Source organism: Heptranchias perlo, chromosome 37 (genome assembly GCF_035084215.1).
Source record: "Heptranchias perlo isolate sHepPer1 chromosome 37, sHepPer1.hap1, whole genome shotgun sequence".
NCBI classification, from domain to species: domain Eukaryota; kingdom Metazoa; phylum Chordata; class Chondrichthyes; order Hexanchiformes; family Hexanchidae; genus Heptranchias; species Heptranchias perlo.
This window is the reverse complement of record NC_090361.1, coordinates 4,190,289-4,196,288: the sequence shown is the minus strand read 5'-3', so window position 1 is coordinate 4,196,288 and position 6,000 is coordinate 4,190,289. Positions and strand designations below refer to the sequence as shown.

The window sequence follows — 6,000 nt, the reverse complement described above, 5'->3', positions numbered from 1 at the left end:
CAACCTGTTGAGCCTTTGTTCTTTTGATCAGAAAGCGTCTTTGTTGAAGCTTCAGGGAACTTCCTGCTTAAATACAAACAAGAGCAATTAAGGTGATTGTATTCGAAGAAAAAATGAAGCTACTTGTTCAGAAATGCATCACCACCTTGAAACTATCCATGAATCCACAGAATTTCTGTGTAATAAAATTTGCTTTGTGCATTGTCTCATATCAGATTTCCAATCTCTTCCCTTTTTCTGCATGAATTTTCACAGCGTCACCATTGCAGTGGCCAATCAACTCTTGGTGAGAAATCATCTGACATTTTCTGAGAATCTCAGCGTGCAATTACCCTACAAGAGTTGAGCTTCGCTGTGAACCAGTTCCTGCTTCACAACAATGCAAAACATGTGTAAGTGTAAATCTGGAGTTAAGGCTTGCCCTGATTCCTGAGCTGAGTCTCACCCTGCTTCAATCCAGTATCAGCTTAGGCCTTGATTCTGGATTTAGGGTGCATTTACATTATTGTATAACGAAACAACTTGCATATATATATAGCACCTTTCACGACCTCAGGACATCCCAAAGCGCTTTACAGCCAATTAAGTACTTTAGAAGTGCAGTCACTGTTGTAATGTAGGAAAAGCAGCAGCCAATTTGCGCACAGCAAGCTCCCACAAACAGCAATGCGATAATAACCAGACTGTTATAGTGATGTTGTTTGAAGGATAAATATTGGCCAGAGCTCCCCTGCTGTTCTTTGAATAGTACCATGGGATCTTTTACATCCACCTGAGAGGGCAGACGGGGCCTCAGTTCAACGTCTCATCCAAAAGACGGCCTCTCCAACAATGCAGCACTCCCTTCGTACAACACTGGTGTGTCAGCATAGATTTTGTGCTTAAGCCTCTGAAGTGGGGCTTAAACCCACAACCCCCTGACTCAGAGTCAAGGCTGCTACCCACTGAGCCAAGGCTGACACCTATAGCATCTGTATGCAGTGGTTTACCTACAGTTATAATGTAAATGCAGCCTAAGCTGTTAGTAACACAAAACTATTAATTTCAGAATGGGCTGGTTATTGACAACATAATGAGTTTTAATAACAGGATCTCGGCAATGGTTAAAAACTAAATGCAATGTTGGATAATCTAAAGTGAGAAAAGAATTTCACAAAACTCACTTTGATTAATGAGCTCTGTTTAATTGTATCCTCTGTATAGAATATCACTGTGATTGAACACTGATCTAGAAGTGGATCTGAAATAAAGTCCTATAAATTAATAATTGAAAGCTGAGAAAAGTGTTTGCAAAAATTAAATGATTTTTTTTTTAAATGGTGTGAAGAAACGTTAAAACCTGGAGAGAAATTGCTCGTTTAATGAAGATGGGAAAATGTCCTTTTTTTTTGTAAATGCTAACAAAGTCAGGGCAATAAATAGGATTGAAACGTACAATTTCTGAGAATTTGATTTTAACAGGCTGTCCATCACAGGGGGAAAGCACTTACCTGCACAATTACTCTTCAAAAATAATTCATTGGGTAAAATGTTTTGAGATGTGATGAGGGGCTATATCATAGAATCATAGAATGATACAGCACAGAAGGAGGCCGTTCGGCCCATCGTGCCTGTGCCGGCTCTTCAAAAGAGCTATCCAATTAGTCCCACTCCCCTACTCTTTTTGCCACAACCTGCAATTTTTTCCTTTTCAAGTATTTATCCAATTCCCTTTTGAAAGTTACTAATGAATCTGCTTCCACCTCCCTTTCAGGCAGTGCATTCCAGTATTGTGAATATCACTTTGACTATTTCACTGATAAAATGTTTGTCTCCTTTTGATTAGCATTGGTATTTGATCTCAAAAGACATAAATAAGCCATTAAAAAAAGACACATTACCTGCAAGTATTCTCGTAAAGTTTCAAAGAGACCTATTCCACTCGAGAGAGAATTATTCTCCTCTTAACTTCTGACTCCCGAATATTGATGGATGTAGAGATGGCACTGATGCATTTACAGGCACTATATGCTGCTGAGTGTACCAGGGCAGTTCTGGAGAAAAATCATCAATACTCCAATTATTGTTGCGTAGCTGAGATCCTAGGAGAGATGAGGACTGTCAGATGGTTGTTTGCAGTGTAGCGCAGGAAACGGCATGGAACCGGTTCAAAATGACAGAGTATATCTAAAGAGGCTGCTGTGAGATTTGCAATGCTGTTTGGCAGAGGGGCCTATTTGAGACAACTGCAAGCTTTCACAGCATGTCAATAAGTAGAAATGAAAAGGTTCTTTCATCGTTGCAATAACAGAGAGCCAGTAGTAATCTCTCAACTGGTTTAGGATAACTAAATGTAGACTAACCTAGAGAGCCAGTGTCATCATCATTGAACCTCAAAATAAACATCTTAAAAGAATTGTGATTAATTTCCTTATGTTCTATTGATTTTAGTGATTTTGAATAGCAAGGCCAGAGGGGGTTAAATGAATTCCTGTAATTGGTGGATATCGCAAGTTATATAAGGCAGGTGAGGGGTAGCTGGGAATGATTGATATGAATTATTGAGGTCTCCTGGAGCTTACTGGATAGCCTTTGGGGATTGTACAGGAATTTCTGAAAGTTTTTTTCCTAGATTGGCCCAAGGTATTTTCGCTCTTTCTTGCCTTTCCCAGGCAATTGAGCGACATGGGGGCGAGGTGGGTTGATGGTGCACCATTTCTTCATTGAATGGACTTGATGGACCAGATGATCTTTTCCTGTCCTATTTTGTATCTTCGTATTACATCAATAAGGAAATTGGGAGTAGTCATAGAGCCTGTTTGTGTGATAGAGCTGAATTAACATTAGTAGGCATGGTTATAAACCCAGGACGCTTCACTGATGTTGTCAGTTCAAATGAGTATGTTAAAGAAGTATTGCTGCCCTTATGAAGGTTTCAGTCTGTTGTGCTGTAAGTATACAATGGAAGAATGCAACTTGGGTTGCCAAATGTCATCATATCACCAATAGGTTATTGTGTCACTTGAACATGACGACCTCAGGTGTCATGTTCATCATGGCTGTTATATTCGCTCCCCCTCCACACTAACTTATCCTGTTGAGGCTAGTAACTCTGCCACCCTCCACCCCCACCTCCACACCGCCCCCCCGCCCCCGCAAGTTGGCCCAATTATGTCATCAGCATTCACTGCTTAAACAAATATATTCAAAATGAATTGATGGAATAAACAAGGATGTTCGAGCAATTGATGATTCTTTTTGACTGTTGCATTTCTTAAATGGTGCACTGCCTTTCCCATGAAATTTGAGCTCCGGATGACTATCAGTCTGACTTGTGGATTGCACACGCGATATTTCTTGCAGTGAAGCAATTAGATGGACCAAACCGACGGATCAAACCGGGTTGGGGGGGGCTTCAAAAATAAGCTGATGTCGAGTGAGTTGTTTCTGCCGTGATATGACAACTGTATTGTATGTTTTGCTACAAATTTTATGAATAAAGTATATTTTTTGGAGAAAAAAAAGGAGGTTCTCCCAGGACGAGGCTAGCCCATTGCACTCCGGGTGTGCTGACGCCTGCGATGTCCCCAAATGCGGGATGCTCGACTGCAAAACTTGTGGTAGTGGGGGACTGTGTTCGCGCTCTCCCCTGGTTTATGACTAAAAACAGAAATAACATGCGCTCTCAGCGCGGTGAGTTTTCAATGGAGTAACTTCCAAGCTCTAATCACTGCCTATCTGAGCGATCAGCGCCAAGGACTTGCTGGTCGATTAATAGTGGTGTTCGTTGTTCACGTCCCGTTAGTTTTTCGGCAAAATACCTAGCAACCCTTAGATATTAAAGTATTTCCAGGACTGGGTGCTGAGACGCAGCCGCCACGAAAGCTCGATGGGGAAAGGCCACAGTTTAGGACGCTTTCGCCATCGTACGCGGAGGGACTGGAAACCAAAAAAACTCCTCGTAATGACTGTAATTGCTGGAATGTAACTGTAATCTGTACTGATTGCAAGTGCAATGAGGCACCCTGGAGTGTCATGAACTGTATTTATCATGTATGACCTGTAGTTGTATTGTGATAGTTGCATTGTTCTGTTTACCTTTACAATTTTTATGAATAAAGTATATTTTTGAAATATATTAAAAAAAACCACAAGATGCAAAAAGAGGACAGATGTATATCAAAATGAACTCTGGCTGCCCAGATAATTTGTGCCAAGAAGCAACCTAGAAGCTTCCTGTTTTGTCCTGGAGACTACAGTACTTGCTGTTGATGTGCAATCAAGGCAAGTGTAGGGAAGGCGAACTGTTGACCAGTAAGTTCTTGCTCGATGCTGACACTGTGTGCCTAAACAGGAAACGTATTTCACTCATAGCACTGGCAGCTTTCACTTTGCTGAGCACTAAACCATATGCAAAAAAAAGATATTTTGCTGGGTCCTGCCTGTGTAAATCATAAGCAGAAACATCCCAGAGATTGAAACGTTCCACAACACGCACATTAGAAACAGCAGGGGTAAATTTGCACATCTGCCGTAACCTGGACAGAAGAACCCCCTATACCCCAGGAAAACAACATAAACACCGGATGAGCAGGAGGACCCCCCGACCAGTATAGTGAAAAATCTACATCAAAGCTCCCTACAAGGGTATGTGTTTTCCAATTTCTTTTCCATCTCATCATTATTCTACCATTTCTGAAGCTGTTGACTCCTGCCCAGGTACCAGAGGCAGCAGTCATCTACCTTGCCCAAGTGACCCATTATTTATCCCTCGAACAACATCACTGAAACAGATTATTTGGTCATTATCACATGCTGTTTGTGGGATCTTGCTGGGCCAAATTGGCTGCCACATTTCCTGCAGTACAACAGTGGCTACACTTCAAAAGTGCTTCATTGGCTGTAAAGTGCTTTGGAACTTCTTGAGGTCGTGAAAGGTGCTACATAAATGCAATTTATTTTCTTTTAATTATGTGTGGGCCTTGATGGCGTGTGCCAGCTGGCTTTGTGACCATTGGGGGAGGAGCGACATGGAATCCATCTCACCTTACATCCACATATGAGCAAATCTAGCAGTAGTCATTGGACAGCAGTCAAGACCAGGAACCCTCCCTGTCCAAGGTTCTGCTCCCTAACTTGGGGACATTGAGGCCAATTGTAGCACCCCTACTTTATCCGCACTGAGGTCACCTCACCGGGCAACCCCCTGGTTAATATGGTTCAGCTGCTTAACTGTGTAAACCTAATGAGCCAGTTGGGGAGCAGGAAATTTTCAGTTTCTGAGAGACAAAATGATGTGTCCCCTTGAGCATGAGTTTATATTGAACTGGTTCAGATTAACTTGGATCCTGAAACTATACATCTGGATTACTTTTGATTTGGAAAGCTAACATTTCCCAGTATATTGGTATTCGGTCAATTCCAGTTTAGGAGCTTTCTATGACTGGAATATTTCAGACAGGATATGCAATATTTTTAGGTCCAGCAACGCTTCGATTTTAAAATTCTCATCCTTGTTTTCAAATCCCTCGATGGCCTCGCCCCCTCTCCCTATCTCTGTAACCTCTTCCAGCCCTACAACCCTCCGAGATCTCTCGGGCTCCTGCAATTCTGGACTCTTGCGCATCCCCAATTTTCATCGTTGCACAATTGACGGCCGTGCCTTTAGCTGCCTAGGCCCTAAGCTCTGGAATTCCCTCCCTAAACCTCTCCGCCTCTCTCTCTCTCCTCCTTTAAGACGCTCCTTAAAACCCACCTCTTTGACCAAGCTTTTGATCACCTGTCCTAATATCTCCTTACGTGGCTCGGTGTCAGATTTTGTTTGATAATCGCTCCTGTGAAGCGCCTCGGGACGTTTTACTATGTTAAAGGCGATATATAAATGCAAGTTGTTGTTATTGATATATCACTCTTAATTCAAATACTATTGTGTAAGTTACCAATCATTTTGGTTTATATGTATGTCTAGACTAACTGCTTCCTCCTGTAATACTTGTCTCAGTGATTGTCCTGTTGGGACAT

The 6,000-nt window shown here is 41.9% G+C and overlaps 1 pseudogene; it reads left to right on the top strand.

Annotated features, from left to right (window-relative positions):
* The first annotated feature begins 3,482 nt into the window (after positions 1 to 3,482).
* On the top strand, positions 3,483 to 3,631 carry LOC137304561 (U1 spliceosomal RNA; annotated as a pseudogene).
* Positions 3,632 to 6,000: the final 2,369 nt, after the last annotated feature.